Genomic DNA, 21112 nt, shown 5'->3' with positions numbered 1-21112 from the left:
GAGTGGGTTTCTTCTGGGTGCTTCGGTTTCCTCCCACACTCCAAAGATGTGTAAGTTAGGTTGATCGGCTATGCTAAATTGACCCTTAGTGTCAGGGGGATTAGCAGCGTAAACATGTTGGGTTATGGGGATGAGGTGCCAAAAAGAGTGGTTACGGGGATGGGGATTGGGTGGGATTGTTATTGGTGCAGGCTTGATGGGGCCGAATGACCTCTTTCTGCACAGTGGTATGGGACTGTACGATTCTATTCCAATTAACTGGTGAAATAAAAAAAACATATTTAAGAAAAATATCAATTCTTCCAATGTCTTGAATAACATTCTTCTCTGAATCCACATTGCCAAAATCAGGCGAATTGGTCATTCATTTTCTGTTTGGGGGACCTTGTTATTTGCAATTTTGCTGCAGTATTTTGCCTCCCTCTATAACATTGGTTATAAAGCACTTTAAGTCATCCCAAGGGCATCATAAAATGCCGCAACGAGGCAAAATTAGCTCAATTAATTCGCCCTGACCTTTCTTGAGCGGAGCTATGTCAATATTGGGCACATTTTCCTTCACATTGCAGGAGATGAGAACTGGGCTATCAGCTGCCAAGGCTTGGTCTCTAGGCTAGGCCTTGCTGTTGCTAGGCTGCCGCGGCACTTCCGCTCCGGTGACGGTTGGTCAGGTGACAGTGTCGGAGACGGCGGAAGTGGAAGCGGCGGTTGAGGTAAAAGTCAAGGCTCCTGGCCGATGGGGAGGGATTGTGTTGCTGCTGTCTCGGGGGGGTTGGGGTGGTCGTGGCGGCTCGGCTAGTTTACTTCAGTGTAATATTTTAAATGTTATCTTTAAGCAGGGAGAGGGGCCCTGTGTTTGGGAGGGGAAGTGAAGTGAAACCGGTCGGCAGCGCTGCGTTTGTTCAGTCTTCCTGGTCGATGATAAATAATAACAGCGGCTGTGTGTGTGTGGGGGGGCCGTGTGGCGGGGGGGGGGGGCAGTGTGTGTGTGTCTCTCCCCCCCACCCAAAGGCTCTGAACTCTCCCAGCCAGGCAGGTGAAGACCGCCGCTTCCTATTCCACTTTCCAGAAAATTCTCTTAACTTGTTTTCAGTTCTGTGCCACAGAGGCTCGAAATGTCAAAACAACTTGTGCAGTCTCCTGCCTTTGGTGGAATCCCCTCTTTATTTGATGCCAGTCATAAACTCTTGTGTTTGTTTCCCCTCTTTTATGTTGGGTGGGTGGGGGGGGGGGGAAATAAACGGATTTGGGTACATTTATTTCTCGTGTCCTTTTTGTTCTCGCCCGAAGCCAGAGACTGGAAGGATGGGGGTGAACTCCCTGGAGTAGGGAGGCGAGTCCTCCTCCTCTTCCCTGGGAGCTTCTTCACATCTCCATAGCCGATTTTTATGCCCTGTACTTCCGTCTGAATTTGTGCCCAGAGATGTCCGTAATCTGGAGCACAGCCTCATCGAAATGTTTAATTTTTGTTTGGGGGGCGGAAGTCAATTACGTGTCTCGGTATATTAGGGTTAATCTCCACCCGAGCGCATTTCTGCCCTTTAAAACGGGTCCTGCCTCTAGGTTGGCGATCCTTATGGTACGCACGATTTTCCTTCCCGTACTTTACAAATAACGACTAGATTTTCAGGTGCAGCAGGAATGATTATCACTGCAGTTTTTTGAGTTTTTAAAAAATGGGTGTCGCCCGAGACACCCCTTTTCTGTTTATTTTGATGTATCTTTGCGGCAGGACTACACGTCACATGAAAAGTTTCCCCGATTGTAGATTCTCAATCGTGCACCTATTATGAAATAGTAGTTGAATGAGTTTAACATTTTATTTACATGAAAACAAATCCATGATATGCGTTTGCTCTTTTTGGTCCCTAATTGTTTTTGTGAGAATTTATGCCCATTTTACGGTTAGGTGTATTCTACTGAGATTCCCTAGTAAATTGTGTGCACCAGCAGAATTAACACACAACTGTGTATTTTTAAATCTAAGTTCCAGGTTATACCCATGAAGAAAGTTTCAGGCCCGTGTTTTGTATGAAACAAAACTGCAAGTACTTGACGCCAGTGCTAAACTAGCAGCATATAACGCACCTCTCGGTTTGCTATACTGCTCATTGTGAAATTCTTCCACTGTTCCTTCAATGAAGATCCTTCTGAAGTTTTCAGTTGTATTGACATACAAATGATCTCTATTCCAGAACTGGATAACCATAGGTTACTTTTTTTGAGGATTGTAAAAATTTGATACAATGAGAACAGCACTTGTTAAAACTGTTGGTTCCCTGCACACTGATGTACTGTGAAGATCCTTGTCCTCAGTTTCAAAGGCAGTTTTGACTTCCCATAGAAAAATAGTTCTTTTGTAACAGGATATTTCGCAGACAACAAAGATATGACCAAGTTGAAAATGCAGAATACCAAATTCTTGCTGTGTCTATGACACAGTAAGAAGTTTAACAACACCAGGTTAAAGTCCAACAGGTTTATTTGGTAGCAAAAGCCACACAAGCTTTCGAGGCTCTGAGCCCCTTCTTCAGGTGAGTGGGAATTCTGTTCACAAACAGAACTTATAAGACACAGACTCAATTTACATGAATAATGGTTGGAATGCGAATACTTACAACTAATCCAGTCTTTAAGAAACAAAACAATGGGAGTGGGGAGAGCATCAAGACAGGCTAAAAAGATGTGTATTGTCTCCAGACAAGACAGCCAGTGAAACTCTGCAGGTCCACGCAACTGTGGGAGTTACAAATAGTGTGACATAAATTCTGATTCTAGGATCGCATGATAAAGACTCAGGAGGAAAAAAGCAGAAATATTTATGTGAAATAGTGTGACATAAACCCAATATCCCGGTTGAGGCCGTCCTTGTGTGTGCGGAACCTGGCTATCAGTTTCTGCTCCGCGACTCTGCGCTGTCGTGTGTCCCGCACACACAAGGACGGCCTCAACCGGGATATTGGGTTTATGTCACACTATTTCACATAAATATTTCTGCTTTTTTCCTCCTGAGTCTTTATCATGCGATCCTAGAATCAGAATTTATGTCACACTATTTGTAACTCCCACAGTTGCGTGGACCTGCAGAGTTTCACTGGCTGTCTTGTCTGGAGACAATACACATCTTTTTAGCCTGTCTTGATGCTCTCCCCACTCCCATTGTTTTGTTTCTTAAAGACTGGATTAGTTGTAAGTATTCGCATTCCAACCATTATTCATGTAAATTGAGTCTGTGTCTTATAAGTTCTGTTTGTGAACAGAATTCCCACTCACCTGAAGAAGGGGCTCAGAGCCTCGAAAGCTTGTGTGGCTTTTGCTACCAAATAAACCTGTTGGACTTTAACCTGGTGTTGTTAAACTTCTTACTGTGTTTACCCCAGTCCAACGCCGGCATCTCCACATCATGACTATCTATGACACAGAACATTTGGGCTCTGTTGGGCAGATACCGGACTTCGGAAGCTCCAGTTCAAAAAGTTGTGCCTATGATACTCATTTTTGGAGTTTGATATTGTCATGCGTGACTCCAATCCACATAATGAACATGATATCCTGAACTCGAAATAAAGTGCATGTGAGATAGATAAGTTGAAAAAAAATTAATAGATATTACAAAAGAAATCATGAGCAAGTGTCAGTCATATGTTTTGATGTGATTTTGCTTGGTTTGACAGATTTTTCTTTGTCACTTGTCCATAAAATAGTGTGCCTTGTTACTTCTGAGTGTTTGATGAAAATGTCTAAGATCTTGCATTAATTAATCCAAGTGTTGGATTTGGTTGTGGGAGAGCACTTTGGAGATAGTGACCACAATTCGGTGTCTTTCATTATTGCAATGGAGAGGGATAGGGCCATACGGCAGGGCATAGTTTACAATTGGGGGAGAGGTAATTATGATGCGATTTGGGCAGGAATTAGGAAGCATAGGATGGGAACAGAAATTGTCAGGGAAAGGCACTAATAAGTGGAACTTTTTCAAGGAACAAATACTGAGTGTCCTTGATAGGTATGTCCCTGTCAGGCAGGGAGGAAATGGCCGAGTGAGGGAACCATGGTTCACAAAAGAGGTTGAATGTCTTGTCAAGAGGAAGAAGGAAGTGTATGTAAGGTTGAGAAAACTAGGTTCAGTTGGCTCGATGGAGGGTTACAAGTTAGCAAGAAATGAGCTGAAAAAGGGGCTTAGGAGAGCTAGGAGGGGGCACGAGAAGTCCTTGACGGGTCGGATCAAGGAAAACCCCAAGGCTTTTTACTCTTATGTGAGGAATAAAAGAATGACCAGGGTGAGGTTGGGGCCGGTCAAGGACGGCAGTGGGAATTTGTGCATGGAGTCAGAAGAGATAGGAGAGGTGATGAATGAATACTTTTCTTCGGTGTTCACCAAGGAGAGGGGCCATGTTTTTGAGGAAGAGAGGGTGTCACAGGCTGATAGGCTGGAGGAAGTAGATGTTCGGAGGGAAGATGTACTCGCAATTTTGAATAAACTGAAAGTTGATAAGTCCCCTGGGCCTGATGAAATATACCCTAGGATTCTTTGGGAGGCAAGGATGAGATAGCAGAGCCTTTGGCATTGATCTTTGGGTCCTCACTGTTCACGGGGGTGGTGCCAGTGGCGAGTGTCGAATGTGGTTCCTCTGTTTAAGAAAGGGAATAGAAATGACCCTGGTAATTATAGGCCGGTTAGTCTTTCTTCGGTGGTGGGTAAGTTGATGGAAAAAGTTCTTAGGGATAGGATTTACGACCATTTAGAAAGATGCAGCTTAATCCGGGATAGTCAGCACGGATTTGTGAAGGGCAAGTCTTGCCTCTCAAATTTGATAGAATTTTTTGAGGAGGTAACAAAGTGTGTTGATGAAGGTAGTGCAGTTGATGTCATATACATGGATTTTAGTAAGGCGTTTGATAAAGTCCCCCATGGTCGGCTTATGAAGAAAGTAAGGATGTGTGGGATAGAGGGAAGTTTGGCCGATTGGATAGGTAACTGGCTATCTAACAGAAGACAGAGGGTGGTGGTGGATGGAAAATTTTCAGACTGGAAACTGGTTACCAGCGGTGTGCCACAGAGGTCAGTGCTTGGTCCTCTGCTATTTGTGATTTTTATAAATGACTTGGAGGAGGGGGCTGAAGAGTGGATCAGTAAATTTGTTGATGACACCAAAATTGGAGGAGTAGTGGATGAGGTGGAGGGCTGTTGTCGGCTGCAAAGAGATATAGATAGGATGCAGAGCTAGGCTGCAAAATGGCAAATGAAGTTTAACCCTGATAAATGCGAGGCGATTCATTTTGGTAGGACAAATTTGCATGTGGATTACAGGGTCAAAGGTAGAGTTCTGAAGACTGTGGAGGAACAGAGAGATCTTGGGGTTCATATCCATAGATCTCTGAAGGTTGCCACTCAAGTGGATAGAGCCGTGAAGAAGGCCTATAGTGTGTTGGCGTTCATTAACAGGGGGTTTGAGTTTAAGAGCCGTGGGGTTATGCTGCAACTGTATAGGACCTTGGTGAGACCACATTTGGAATATTGCGTGCAGTTCTGGTCACCTCACTATATATAAGAAGGATGTGGAGACACTGGAAAGAGTGCAAAGGAGATTTACCAGGATGCTGCCTGGTTTGGAGGGTAGCTCTTATGAGGAAAGGTTGAGGGAACTTGGGCTTTTCTCTTTGGAACGGAGGAGGTTGAGAGGAGACTTGATAGAGGTTTATAAGATGAGGGGGATAGATAGAGTGAACGTTCAAAGACTATTTCCTCGGGTGAATGGAGCGGTCACTAGGGGGCATAACTATAGAGTTCATGGTGGGAGATATAGGAAGGATGTCCGAGGTAGGTTTTTTACTCAGAGAGTGGTTGGGGTGTGGAATGGACTGCCTGCAGGGATAGTGGAGTCAGAAACTTTAGGAACATTTAAGAAGCTATTGGATAGGCACATGGAGTACTTCGGAATGATAGGGAGGAAATAGCTTGATCTGGGTTTCAGACAAAGCTCGGCACAACATCGTGGGCCGAAGGGCCTGTTCTGTGCTGTATTGTTCTATGATGTTGGGATTTCCTTTTTTTTTTGGCGGGGGGTGGTCAAAGAAAGGAGAGAAAGTAGGTTGTTAACTTTATGAAAATCATTGGATTAGGAATTCTATCTGTGACTTAAATCCACTATCTTTGGTCCAGACGCAAGAGTACTTCCAACTGATATAATGAAGTTCAAGAATAAAGTATATGTTGTGTGTCGTAGGTTGGGACACCAGAAAGTGATTGGCTTCAACAATTTTGCACGCACTTTAGCTAGTTATTACAGATAAATTATGTGTGTTTCGCTGTAGTTTTTAAAGTAGCAGAGAGACACCATTGCTTTATGTTCTGGGAAAATGGCAAAGATTGTGCTTTGTAACTATCCTGAAAGTATGTTGAAAAAATAAAATCTGAAAATGGCTATAATTGCCATCCTTCCTAAAATGTGGTGTATGATGAAACAGCAACACCCTTGATAATGAGGAAAGATGATGTTTCAAGATTTGTCAAAACAGTGGTTCAGTATACTTGGAAACTGACTGCTTATATTTAACAGTAAATGAAATTGACCTGTGGTTAAACCTGTTGTCGGCCAATGAAACTGCTAGAACGAAGCAGTCATTCACAAACTTTGGAAACAGATTGATAATTTAGCTCAGATGTAATATTGTAGAAAGAAAACTTTTATATTGAGCTTATTCGTGTTACTCTCAAATGGTCTGAAGCACTTTTACATACAACAAACTACTTGAGTATCGTAATTGTTATGTAGATAAAACACTGCAGCTGTTTTCCATGCAGCCAGGTCCCACAAACAAGAATGGCATAAATGACCACTTAATGTTTTTGAGTAATGTTGGTTCAGGAAATAATAGTAATCAACAAATTCGAAGAATTTCCGGTTGCTCTTGGTATGGAGCCATGAACAACTAAGCCACTAGAATGGGTTGATGGGGTGTTAGTTTAACAACTTCAATTGCAGTACTTCTTCAGGTGCTGCACTGTGCCTAGATTCGTGTGCTCATGTCCTGATCTAGGATTTGCATCTACAAGCCTTTGCGGTTCAGTAATGAAAGTGTTTCTAATAAGCTGAAACAACTCCATGTTTGTAACTGCTTTGAAGTCCTAAAAAACGATTGAATGGTTTTGGAAGAGTGATGATCATGTGTTTCATCTACAACGTATATGATAGTAAGAATGAAGAGGTTACCTGTAGATGTCATCGAACACAACTTCCCAACTTTGAATAAGTTGTCTTTTGCAGCAAAACCAGTTGATATTTAGCATGCGATTTCCCTTTGAAGAATGATTTTTCATTGCAGCTTCAGAAAAAATCATTTTGTGTGGTTTCTGATTTGGATTTTAACATTGCAGTTTGATATATTTGGTTAAGCAGTGGGTTTTATTTTAATGTGACATAAATGTAATCTGCTTTTGAGTTTTAGTCCATACGCCATCTGCTTGGTTTCCCTGTGCATTTTAACTAGTGCACTTACAAATGTAGTTTGAGTTCTGGAATATCATCCTTTATTCCTGCAGAAGATTATCACATGTAAAACTGAAGGTATGATAGAATTTCTATCTTTCACTAAATAGATGTTTAATGGGAAATGTAAGTGACTGCCGTTAGTGCTCCTATTAAGAAACAAACAACAAAGTCCAGCAAATGTGCCTTTCTACTCAAATTGGCTGCACATCCAATTGGAATTGCTGTTGTCAGTGAATTTTCCTGTATGTAATAATGAGATGGAACAGGAGTAGGTCACTTGACCTGTCAAACTCTCACCACCATTCAGCGAGACCTCAATGACATATCCCTTGATATTTTTAACATCTAGAAATCTCTTGATCTGTCTTGAATATACTCAATGACTTGAACTTCCGCAGCCCTTGGGATAGAGAATTGAAGATTCACCACCTCTAATGAAGATATTCCTCATCTTCGTCCTAAATGGCCCACCTCTGAGGCGAAGACTGTGTTCCCTGGTTCTAGACATCAGAGCGAGGGGGAAACATCAACCCTGACTAGCCATGTAAGAATTTTGTATCATATTGTCAGTATGATCAACTCTCTTCAAAACTCTAGGAAATACAGGTCCAGTCTCCTCAAACTCTCCTCGTAGGACAATCCTGCCACCCCAGTGGTCAGTTTGGTGAACCTTTGTTTCACTCTTTCTATGGCCAATATATCCTTCCCAGGATATGGAAACCAGAGCACAATATTTAGCTGCAGTCTCACACAGGCTCTATATAATTGCAACAAGACTTCTTTTCTGTTGTACTCAAAACCTCTTGCAATAAAGGCCAACATTCTATTTGCCTTCCTAATTGCTTGCTGCACCTGCATAGTAGCTTTCAGTGACTTCTGAAAAAGGGCACCCAGGTCACTTTGCAGATCAACACTTCCCAATCTCTGTCTATATGAATATTCTCCATTTGTTTTTCTGACCAAAATGGATAGCTTCATATTTTTACACATGTTCCGTTTGCCATATTCTTCCCGTTACTTCCTAATCTCTTTTGTGGGACTTTATCAAAAACCTTCTGCAAATCCAAATGAATCTCATCCACTGTGTTTCTTCAGAAGGAACTCTTCAAATGCAGATAATAAAACTTACTCCAACTTATAAATCAAAGAAAGGATTTAATAAAGAAACTTCATTACGCCAAACTCGGAGCCTTGCCCTGGGCCGATCCAAGTTTTCGCCACAATCCCAACAGATTCTTATTTATAGTGAGTCAGCTGGTCAGCTGACCATCACATCATTCTGTAATTGGTTCCATGGTTTACTGGGTCAGCTGACCCTTATAGCTTATCATTGGTCCAATGCCAAGTTGTCACCGGTTACATTCTAACACACTGGTTCCCCCTTATCCTGCTCACTACATCCTCCAAAAAGTCAGGTTTTTGAAACATGATTTTCCTTTCCTAAATCCATATTGACTCTGCCCAATCTTACCCTTGGTTTCTAAGTGTCCAATTATCACGTCATTTGTAATAGATTTGGGTATTTTCCCCGACTACTGATGTTGCACTAACAGGTATGTACTTCCTGTTTTCACTCTCAAGTAGTGAGGTTGCACTTGCTCCCTCCTAATCTTAAAGAACTGTTCCGGAATGTGTTGAATTTTGGAAGGTGACAACCAACGCTTCCATTATCTCTGAAACCACCTCTTTCCAACTCTGAGATGTAGACCATTAGGTCTAGGGGATTTATCAACTTTCAGTGCTATTAATTTCTCCAATACTTTTTTTTTAAACCAATACTAACCTCTTTCAGTTCCTTATTCTCACTAGCCTCTTGGTTCTCTAGGATTTCTGGGAGTTTTTTTTGTGCCTTCCTTGTGAAGATGGACACAGTATTTGTTCAGTTTCTCTGCCATATTGTAATGTAAAGAGTTGTTAAGAAGGCTATTTATCCACAAGACTTAATCAGAGATTGTGATTTATAGAGGCTTTCCTTAACATTTGTCCCCATCTACTCCCCTTTCACATTCCTCCTCCATTCATCGTTTTGACCATCCCTACCTCTTTAACTCCAGCCTGAATTTTAACTCTTCCTCGGCTTTTCTTCTAATTACCTCTTGCACATTCCACTCTTGGCAATCTTTGAGACCCTGTGCTCTGGAGTTTCCTCCCTAAACCCTTCTTCTCCTTTACGCCCTGCTTAACAGCCACTTCACCCAAGCAATTTGGCCATTTGTTTTCTGCTTGCACCTCGAGCACCTTGGCACAGTTATGTTTTCATTCATTCTGTACTCGCCTTCTATCTCTCCCATTCTGTCTCCCAGCCTCCTACTCCTCCAACTAAAACAATCTTTCTAGTTAATTCACCTCCCTTGCTGTCCATTCCATTTTCTATGATGATATGATGAGTCTTAACTTTATACTGTTTATATTTAGATAAAAGTAGAAATCAGAGGGGTATTAATGTCGACGTGCAATTTTTCTGTGGGTAAAGAAAGAAACACCCAATAACTTGCATTGTTTACCAGTGATTCAGTAAAATCCTTAAACCTGATCTTTAAGTTAATGTGCAACAAGAAGCCACATGATGAAAATTTGAATATTTAAACTTTTATGGTAAATTTATAAAGGATAAATTTAGTTACTTGGGACAGTGTTTACTTTTTGGCCTGGAGCTTTGGCTCCAGGGATTTGCCCTAAACGTGAGCTGCAAACACTTCAAAGTCTTGAAAGTGAAAGGTTTAAGGGCCATTTCCTCTGCAGCAGGTCTTTATACTTGGGAAGCAATCAATTCTCTACAACTTGAGATTAAATATTTTCAGTGGTTGCTTTGTTCCTGAGATACAAACTTTTGAGCAATCCAGTTGATTTATACTTTGAACATATGCAAATGTGGCGCTTGTACTGGCGAGCACTACTAAACGTGGGTTGCCACAATGTACCTCAGTATTGCTTTATTCCCATTTTATCAAGAATGTAAATATTCTGGTATGCTGTGCACAATTATGTGACAAATTGAAAGTAGATGCAGTAACTTGGTTATGAATGGCTAAAACATAGTGTATTTAATTACAGAAATAAAAATAGAGAAGGCTGGGTAAACCCAGCGAGTCATAGAGCTAATCGTCCCAGTCTATTCAGCCTCTCCTAACTCAATTCATCAAGTCCCGGTAGCATCTTAGTAAATCTTTTCTGCACTCTTTCTAGTTTAATATCCTTTCTATAATAGGGTGACCAGAATTGCACACAGTATTCCAATCCAGTATTACCAATGTCTTGCACAACTTCAAGACATTCCAACCCCTGTATTCAATGTTCTGACCGATGAATCCAAGCATGCCGAATGCCTTTTTCACCACTCTGTCCACCTGCGACTCCACTTTCAAGGAGCTATGAACATGTACCCCTAGATCTCTGTTCTGTAACTCTCCCCAACGCCCTACCATTAACTGAGTAAGTCCTGCCCTGGTTCAATCTACCAAAATGCATTACCTCGCATTTGTCTAAATTAAACTCCATCTGCCGTTCGTCAGTCCACTGGCCCAATTGATCAAGATCCTGCTGTAATTGGAGATAATCTTCCCCACTGTCCACCATGCCACCAATCTTGGTGTCATCTGCAAACTTACTAACCATGCCCCCTATATTCTCATCCAATTGAACCAGGGCAGGACTTACTCAGTTAATGGTAGGGCGTTGGGGAGAGTTACAGAACAGAGATCTAGGGGTACATGTTCATAGCCCCTTGAAAGTGGAGTCACAGGTGGACAGAATGGTGAAAAAGGCATTTGGCATGCTTGGTTTCATCGGTCAGAACATTGAATACAGGAGTTGGAATGTCTTGAAGTTGTGCAAGACATTGGTAATACTGGATTGGAATACTGTGTGCATTGATATAAATGACAAATAACAGTGGGCCCAGCACTGATCCCTGAGGCACACCACTGGTCACAGGCCTCCAGTTTGAAAAACAACTCTCTGCAACTACCCTCTGGCTTCTGTCAAGAACACCAGGTTAAAGTCCAAATAAACCTGTTGGTCTTTAACCTGGTGTTGTTAGACTTCTTACTGTGTTCATCCCAGTCCAACGCCGGCATCTCCACATTCTGTCAAGAAGCCAATTTTGTATCCATTTAGATACCTCACCCTGGATCCCATGAGATTTAACTTTATGCAACAACCTACCATGCGGTACCTTGTCAAAGGCCTTGCTGAAGTCCATGTAGCCAACATCAACTGCACTGCCCTCATCTACCTTGGTTACCCCTTCAAAAAATTTTCCACTCACAAAGCCATGTTAACTGTCCCTAATCAGTCCTTGCATCTCTAAATGTCTGTAGATCCTGTCTCTCAAAATACCTTCCAACATTTTCCCTGCAGCCCTTTTTAAACAAAGAGACAACATTTGCCACACTCCAATCTTCAGGCACCTCACCCGTGACTATCGATGATTCAAATATCTCGGCTAGGGGACCCGCAATTTCCTCCCTAGCCTCCCACAACGTCCTGGGATATACCTCATCAGACCCCGCAGATTTATCTACCTTGATGCGCTTTAAGACTTCCAGCACCACCACCTCTGTAATATGTACACTCCTCAAGACATCAATATTTAATTCCCCAAGTTCCATGCTTTTCTCAACAGTAAATACTGATGAGAAATATTCATTTAGGATCTCACCCATCTCTTGTGGATCCGTACATAGATTACCTTGTTGATCCTTAAGAGGCCCTACTCTCTCCGTTGTTATTCTTTTGCACTTTATGTATTTGTAGAAGCTCTTTGGATTCTCCTTTGCCTTATCTGCCAAAACAATTTTGTGTCCCCTTTTTTGCCCTCCTGATTTCTCTCTTAACTCTACTCGTACACCCCCTATACTCTTCAAGAGATTCACTTGATCCTAGCTGCCTATGCACGTCATGTGCCTCTTTCTTCTTCTTGACCGGGGTGGCATGGTAGCACAGTGGTTAGCACTGCTGCTTCACAGCTCCAGGGTCCCGGGTTCGATTCCCGGCACGGGTCACTGTCTGTGTGGAGTTTGCACATTCTCCTCGTGTCTGCGTGGGTTTCCTCCAGGTGCTCCGGTTTCCTCCCACAGTCCAAAGATGTGCGGGTTAGGTTGATTGGCCAGGTTAAAAATTGCCCCTTAGAGTCCTGAGATGCGTAGGTTAGAGGGATTAGTGGGTAAATATGTAGGGATATGGGGGTAGGGCCTGGGTGGGATTGTGGTTGGTGCACAATGGGCCGAATGGCCTCCTTCTGCACTGTAGGGTTTCTATGATTCTAATATCCCGAGTCATCCAGGGTTCTCGACTTCTGCCAGCCTTGTCCTTCACTCTAAGACGAATGTGTTTATCCTGAACCCTGGTTAACACACTTTTGAAAACGTGCCACTTACCAGATGTCCCTTTTCCTTCCCACAGACTCTCCCAATTAACTTTTGAAAGTTCCTGCCTGATACCATCAAAATTGGCCTTGCTCCAATTTAGAATATTAACTTTTGGGACAGCCAAAGGTCCGTCAGCATCTGTGGAGAGAGAAGCACCGTGAATGTTTCGAGCCCATATGTCTCTTCGACAGAACTAAAGAGGGATAGAAACAGTGTTTTCCCACAATATTCTGTGCATTAACATAAATTGACTGCGTGGGTATTGATTGCAAGTTGTACAGTTGTGGTGGAGTCCTTGTCAAAGCTGGATTATTCTGGTGTCAGCTGCTTCCCAAATGAAAGAATTTGTTGATCAGTTAGCCTGTGTATTGTCACATTGGTTGCTCATTTTTACCGGTGATGTGGACTTGTCTGAAGAGAAGAAATTCCTTTCCCATACTTCTGGAACATTATTTCTACCACCCCCATTTTCCATTTTATATTTGAAGGAATACTAGCACTCATTTATTTGAAGAACAGACGGTCTTCTCCCAGCTGAATGTCAATGCTACGTTTTGCTTGTCGAAGATGTGCAATGTGATGTCTCACTCTCTGCTTTAAAAATTGCTCTCCCTATGATAAACTGTGTCTCAGCATTTTGGTTTGTCTCTGCTTCAATTGTAGCTAATTGCCATATTACAAGAATTACTGTTTTTTCAGCTTAAGGAAGTTGAATCACATTCTTGGCGTTGTAGACTAAAGCCTTTGACCTCAAATAAAGATCTTTGTTGCTGAATACCTAGTTGTGCAATTTTTGGAAGGCTGCTTTGGCACAGCTGATTCTGTGCTGGATGACTTCTTCAATGATGACCTTTTGAGAAAGGTAGCTTTTTAGTTAGGGAAGTGTTCAACAATTTCTAAAGTCTCCTCATCAATAAGATTAGCTGGATGTGTTTGTGCTTGTCAAGGGAGGGCTGATAGAGGATTTTGGTATTGCTGGTATTGAGAAAAAGTTGAGCTGGTCTGAAAGTTTGGACTGTGGGCCACACTTGTGCAGTCATTGGCACATTGTAAGTCATGGATTTGCTGGAGGGTCATAGTTTGGGCTTTCAGCCTGATGAGGTTTGTCTTTGATCCACAGATGATCTTGGTGGCCTGGGCAAAGCTGCACGTGTGCCGACTTGCATAGTGTTAGACTTCATTGATCTTAACTCCCCACTTATTCTTGATGTCCATCATTCTGAGTTTTGATTTTTAGTAAGTATTCTTCTTGTTTCTGCTGTAATATAGGGTGATTTCGACATAAAATGAAGGCATAGCATTTTTGGCAAGTTTGCATTGCCTGAAAAATTAAAACCCAGTGATCTGGATTGGAACACATTTGACCTTGTTCCAAAAGCTTTCACAATAGCACCATTTAGAACCTGTGAGAGCAAGGTGGGAACATTCCCATCAAATTGGAAGTTAGCAAATGTTACATTACTATTCAAGAAAGGAGGGAGAGAAAAAACAGTGAATCTCTGGCCAGCGAGCCAAATATAAGCTTTTGGGAAAATGGTGTCATCTATTAAGTAAATCTTAAAAATGTACTTCGAAAAGCATAGTATGATTAAAACAAGTCAACGTCGCTTTACTAACAGGAAGTCCTGTTTGGTGTATTTTTGAGGATGTAACTAGCAGAGTGAAGTAAATGTAGTACACCTGTACCTGGATTTCCAAAAGGTATTCAATGAGGTGCCACGCAAAAGGTGAACAGGTGAGATAAGGCAATTTGAGTTGGGGGTAGTATTCTAGCATGGGTAAAGCATTGGTTAACAGAGTAGAGTGGGCAGAAACAGGGCTTTTTCAAGTTGGTAGGCAGTGAATAGACTGCAAGGATCAGTGCTGGGGCCTCAGCTATTTACAATCTGTATAAATGACTTTGATATATTACTTTGTTACTTCATCTAGATTTATTGCTGATCCCAATCTAGATGGGAAGGTAGGCTGTGGAGAGGGTGCAGAGACTGGCAAAGAGGTAGACAGATTGAGTGAGTACCAAGATGGCAGGTGGAGTATAATGTTAGGAAGTGTGACGTTACTCACTTCTGTCGTAAGAATAGAAAAGCTATTGGTCTTATTTTGGGATGGCTTCCAGTACAGGATCCAGATCTGTGTAAAATAAATCTTTGGTTTTGTCAGTAGAATTGATTGTGGAATGTCCTGATTTGTGGCCCATTATTTCCACAAAGCTGAAGGCATAGGGTCATGTGTCATTCCAATTTCTGGAAGTCTATCTGTGGTACTAGGTTTGATGGTAAACCCAACTCTGTGGATACGACGATCCTTCTCTAGTTTCCCTTCCAGAAGAAAATACATCTTCTCCTTCCTGTTTAGACTGGTCTTCTACAGAGAGCTGGGTTTCACTGAGATGAACAATGTTGCTGTTAAACCTTGCAAGCTCCTCAGAAGCTGTGATAGTTCTCCTTTCCAGTCATTCACTGTTCTGTCCTAAAGTGTTTGTTTAGCTTTATAGTTTATTTTTTAGTCACAAGTAAGGCTTACATTAACACTGCAATGAAGTTACTGTGAAATTCCCCTAGTCGCCACAGTCCGGCGCCTGTTCAGGTCAGTGCACCTAACCAGCACGTCTTTGGACTGTGGGAGGAAACCGGAGCACCCGGAGGAAACCCACGCAGACACTGGGAGAACGTGCAAGCTCCACACAGACAGTGACCCAAGCCGGGAATCGAACCCGGGTCTCTGATGCTGTGAAGGAGCAGTGCTACCCATTATGCTATCGTGCCGGGGGATGCCAAGTATAGAAATTCATGCTTTTTTTCGCTTGCGTGTGGGATGGCAGGTCTAAAGGGATCAAAGGATATGCGGGGGGGGGGGGGTGTCAGTATATTGAATTTGATGATCAGCCATGATCACAGTGATTGGCAGAGCAGGCTTGAAGGGCCTACTCCTGCTAGTTTCTATGTTTAACTGCAGGGGTGATGGCCCCACTAGGTGAGGTTTTCTGGTCAGGACAAGTTGGGACAGTCCATGTTTGAAGACCTTTTTCTGTTTCATAAGTGAAGTGAACAGAGTGGACCCTAAAATGGAATGCACCATTGTGGACCCTGCTGCTGGGGAACTACATCTGTCCCAAATCCAAGAGCTCAGCAACTATCAGACTTCCACTCCCTATGTGCGGATTAATGATTAGAGACCTCTAGGTTCGCAGCCCTGTCTCCACCACATGTTGATCACCATCAGGCTTTATTGTGTTCCTCACAGAACCACACATATGTTTTAATGTGCAGTAAACAGTGCACAGTCTTGGGCTGGCTATCTTTACCCAATGGCATGGCCAGCCATGTCAATCCCACTGCAGTCTTCCCATCAGTTTATCTGCTTATGTGCATCATTTGTTCTCTTGTGCCACCATGATGATTTGAGAATTTGTGTTTTAATTGAGGTTTGTCTAGAGCAACATAGCAGGCTCACCTCATGCCGTTTTTAGCTGGGATAGTCTTAGTGGAAAGGCAAACTTTGAGCAGAGCCATAAATAGCTTGCCTCTCCAGGGTGTGAGGATCAGTATAAGTGGGAAGGAACAACTCTGCAGAGCCCTTGAGCCCAATTAGACCCTGTATCTTACACTTGTGAGACCACTGTAACAGTCTGTTATCTGGTTTCAATGTCCTATGATTGTCCAAATCTGTGCAGTCTTGTGTATAAATTCATTGTCACTCTTGTACTCTGTCCTTATTTATGACATAATTGTTTCAGGCATTTACTGTCAGTGAACCTGAGGTGTGGTGATCCTCAGGTTAAATCACCGTCAGTCAGCTCTCCCCCTCAAGGGGAGAGTAGTCTGTGGTCATCTGGGACTCTGGCGACTTTACTCTTACTTTTCTTAGTCACAAGCCTACACTCATAAGTCAACTTAATTTGAGCCAGCATATTTATTGAATGCCTTTTGCAAATCCGTGCACATTCTATCAATCTAATCAGACACTTTTAAAAATGCATATCAACCTCAAGTTCTGCTGATTCCTTCAAAATTAATCCTTTTCCATGGAATCGAAGGTTAGTAGGCAAAACTAGAACTGAACAATGAGCTATCTTTAAAGAAAAGGAACATTTGCATGATTGCGAAAGAGAAGGTAAATAAATCCACTGCTTCCTGGATGACATGAGAGAGTAAAATGGAGTAGAAAAGTGATGCATATGGCAGGTGTCTGAGAATCAGAGAACTGGAGGAGATTTGAAAAAGCAAATACAAGAAGCACAAAGGGTGGATAAGGCAGTGAATATATAATGGAATTCAGGAGTCTTCTATATAAATAGTAAAGGGAGAAGTGGGACATTTAGCATCAGAAGGGATTTGCACATGGAGGTAATAAATGAACACTTTGCTTCTCATGCTATGGTGATGTAACAGAGGGTAGATTAGGGTAATGCTGTTGATGTGTACATAGACTACCAAAAGGCATTTGATTAAGTGCCACGAGATTTGTGAGCAAAGTTGGAGCTCCTGAAATAAAAGGATATGTGGATACAAAATTGGCTGAGTGACAGAACATGGTAGTGGTGAATGGATGGTTGTTTTTCAGACTGGAGGAAGGTTTATAATGGTGTTCCCCAGATGTTGATGTTTGGGCCATTGCTTTTCCTGATATATCAATGACCCAGGCTTCGGTATACAAGGCACAATTTCAAAATTTGTGAATGACATGAATGTGACCTGTGATGAGGATAGTATTTAACTCCTGAATTCCATTTTATGTTCATGAGGACATACCATAAATCATGTATCCAGGTTGAGCCAGCATACAAGATGACCACATTTTTCCAGTCCCCAAAATCATTTTTGCCTAAACCTGGCAACTCGCCTGCCCCACCACCAGCACAATTTTTAGCCATGGCATGCTATATTCGTATTAGTAATCAGCCTCCGTTTTCATCCTACCAGTGCATATTCTACTTGCAACGGAGCACAAATCATCAAGCAGGCGATATGTGCTGTGTTGCGAAGATGCAAGAGTTTAAGACATGCTCATTCTGTCGGATGCTAATGATATTTCAAAGTGACATCCACCCACGCCCATACTAGGGTTCACGTTTATATTTGAATACAAGTTGACCCACCCCAATTTTTAGAAGGATTTTCAATCGTCCACTTTTTTGTTGACCTTTATGGTGGACAGGGTGGAATGGGCAAACAAGTGGCAGATGAAATTTAATGCTAAAAGCTGTTTAGTGATTCATTTTGGTAGGATGAACTTGGAGAGACAAAAAATAAAGGGTACAATTCTAAAGTAGGGTACAGGAGCAGAGGGACCTGGGGGTATACGTACACAAAAATGATTGTCACGGCAAGGAAGAAGTGGTTAATGAAGCATCTGGGATCGTGAGATTTATCAGTGGGACAAAAGCAAGGGAGTTATGACGAATCTGTCTAAAACTTTGATTTGGCTTCAACTGGAATATTGCACCCAATTCTGGGCACCAGACTTTTGGAAGTCTGGTGCCCAGACTTTCAAAAGATTCCAGAGAATGGTTCAAAGGGTGAGGAACTTCAGTTATATGGATAGATTAGAGGAACTTGGAGAAAGACAGAGAATCTGGTGAACTGGTGCAACGACAATAATCTCTCCCTCAATATTAACAAAACAAAGGAGATGGTCATCGAATTCAGGAAGCGTAGTGGAGGACATGCCCTAGACTACATCAATGGGGATGAAGTAGAAATGGTCAAGAGCTTCATGTTTTTAGGTGTCCAGATCGCCAACAACCTGTCCTGGTCCCCCTATGCCGACACTGTAGTTAAGAAAGCCCACCAATGTCTCTACTTTCTCAGACTAAGGAAATTTGGCATGTCCGCTGCTACTCCCTCCAACTTTTACAGATGTACATAGAAAGCATTCTTTCTGGTTGTATCACAGCTTGGTATGACTCCTGCTCTGTCCAAGACCGCAAGAAACTACAAAAGGCCGTGAACGAAGCCCAGTCCATCACTCAAACCAGCCTCCCACCTATTGACACTGTCTACACTTCCCACTGCCTTGGAAAAGCAGCCAGCACAATTAAGGATCCCACGCACTCTGGATATACTCTTCCACCTTCTTCCATTGGGGAAAAAGATACAACAGTCTGAGGACATGTACCAACTGACTCTAGAACAGTTGCCATCAGACTTTTGAATGGACCTACCTCACATTAAGTTGATCTTTCTCTACACCCTAGCTATGACTGTAACACTACATTCTGCACTCACTCCTTTCCTTCTCTACGGATGGTATGCTTTGTCTGTATAGCGCACAAGAAACAATACTTTTCACTGTACACTAATACATGTGACAAGAATAAATCAAAAGAAAGTTGGGGAGATTTGCTCGTGTCCAAAATCATGAAGGTCTGAATAGAGTAGCTGTGGGAAAAGCTGTAAACAATTATGGCAGGATGGTGATTCAGAAGTCACTGATTTAAGGTGATTGGTAAAAGAAACAATGGTGACATGTGGAAAAACATTTTTTGGCAAGTGGTTAGGATCTGGAGTGTGGTGGAGGCAGAATCGATCATAGCATTCCAAAGGGCATTGGACCTTTTTCAGAAAAGGAAAAAAAGGCAGAGGCATGGAATTAGGTGAGTTACTCTATCAGAGATCCGACCCAAACATAATGGACTGAGTGGCTTCCTTCTTTCTTAGTGTGATTCTGTGGATGTTTCCAACAAATTGCTCTGTGTTCCATTTGTAAACATTACCTTCAGCATTACTTCATAGGAAAAAAATACATGTTACAAACATCAGCCATCAGTTTTTTTGTGAACTGCACTAAATGTATTGGAGTTTCTCAGAAGAAAGAAAAATTATTAGACAAACCAGTTCCACATGCTTTTAATGCGTGGCCTTTAAGTCGCTTTTAAAATATAAATTCTCTTCCTGAGCATTTCCCTTCTCATAGAATTAATTGTTTCAATAGGTACCATTGTGCTAATGTTACTGTACGTTAACTTGCCTTAAATCCTGCCGTTAGCTGGCAAAGACATAGTGAAAAATGTCATTCTGGCAGAGCAGAGCTCAGTATTTGTACACCCTAGAAATTGCACTGCTGTGGAGAAAATATTTTTTTGTTGATTATTCTTAAATGAATAGTTATGGGAGGCTGGCCTGATCATACCTCTGTCCCAGATAAGTGATTTTTTTGGGCTAGGAAGTGGAGTTGGAATGCAAAAGCAACATTGGTGATTGAGTTTGGAAAGTGAGTGGCCACAGAAGAAATTTGTATTATGTTTTAATGTTCGTCAAAATCCTGCAGAAACAAAAATCACGATCTTCCATCAAAATATGAAATTGTTGTTAGGCAGTTTCAATTCTTGGAGTAAAATACAGTTTTATATAAAATGAAAATGCATTAATTATCTAGTAATACTTTCCTGTAACTTTATTTTTTTTACAACTTTTTTACCAATACTCTTCTGCAGACTGCATGTCCAGTGATGGAAACAAAATATTCACTATAAATGTTGTCTGCATTTGTACTGTGCCTAATGTCCATATGACCAATTATTAGGATCAGGCCACTTGGCCCCTCTAGCTTGCTCAACCAATCAATAAGATCATGGCTGATCTGATTGTAGCCGCCCATATTTTCCCCAATAATCTTACACCCCCTTGCTTATCAATAATCTATCTATGTCTGTCTTTAAAATATTCAAAGGCTTTGCTTTCACTGCCTCTTGAGGAAGAGGGTTCCAAAGATGAATGATCCTGAAAGAAATTCTCCTCATATCTGTCCTGAGTTCTAGATTCTCGAGAGAGAGGAACCATCCTCTCCCCATCTGTCCTGTCAATACCCTTCAGAATCTTGTATGTTTCAATGCTTCTTACTCTTCCAAACTCCAGTGGATACAAGCCTAACCTCTCCAATCTTTTCTCAATAGACAACCTGCCCATTCCTGTTATTAGTCTAGTAAACCTCCAAAAGGCTCTGAAGCATGTACATCTCTTCTTAAGGAAACCAATACTATACGCAGTATTCTAGATATGGTCTCGCCAGTGCCCTGTGCAATTGAGGCATTATCTCCATACTTTTGTAATCAATTCTCCTCACAATAAACAATAACATTCTACATTCTAGCATTTCCTAATTATTTGCTGTACCTGCGTACTAGCCTTTTGTGATTCATGCACTAGGACGCCCAGATCCCTCTGCTCCTCAAAGCTTTGCAAACTCTCACCATTTAGATAATATGCTTTGTTAAAAACAATTTAATTGTATTATGGAAGCAACACACTC

The 21112-nt window shown here is 41.9% G+C and overlaps 1 protein-coding gene across 3 annotated transcripts in view; it reads left to right on the top strand.

Moving 5' to 3' along the window:
* The first annotated feature begins 654 nt into the window (after positions 1–654).
* The window catches only part of wwp2 (WW domain containing E3 ubiquitin protein ligase 2), a 207083-nt gene continuing 186625 nt past the window's right edge, over positions 655–21112 (top strand). For 2 of the 3 annotated variants that reach the window (XM_078210656.1, XM_078210653.1), the window contains exon 1: positions 655–713. The gene's annotated coding sequence lies outside the window, so the exon portion shown is untranslated. Of the gene's footprint in view, positions 714–13982; positions 14099–21112 lie in introns of all 3 variants that reach the window. The other variant, XM_078210654.1, reaches the window with a different exon arrangement.

The sequence above is a fragment of the Mustelus asterias genome, chromosome 4, assembly GCF_964213995.1.
Source record: "Mustelus asterias chromosome 4, sMusAst1.hap1.1, whole genome shotgun sequence".
Classification (NCBI taxonomy): Eukaryota; Metazoa; Chordata; class Chondrichthyes; order Carcharhiniformes; family Triakidae; genus Mustelus; species Mustelus asterias.
The sequence above is the reverse complement of the archived record's forward strand: the minus strand, read 5'-3'. Positions and strand labels throughout refer to the sequence as shown.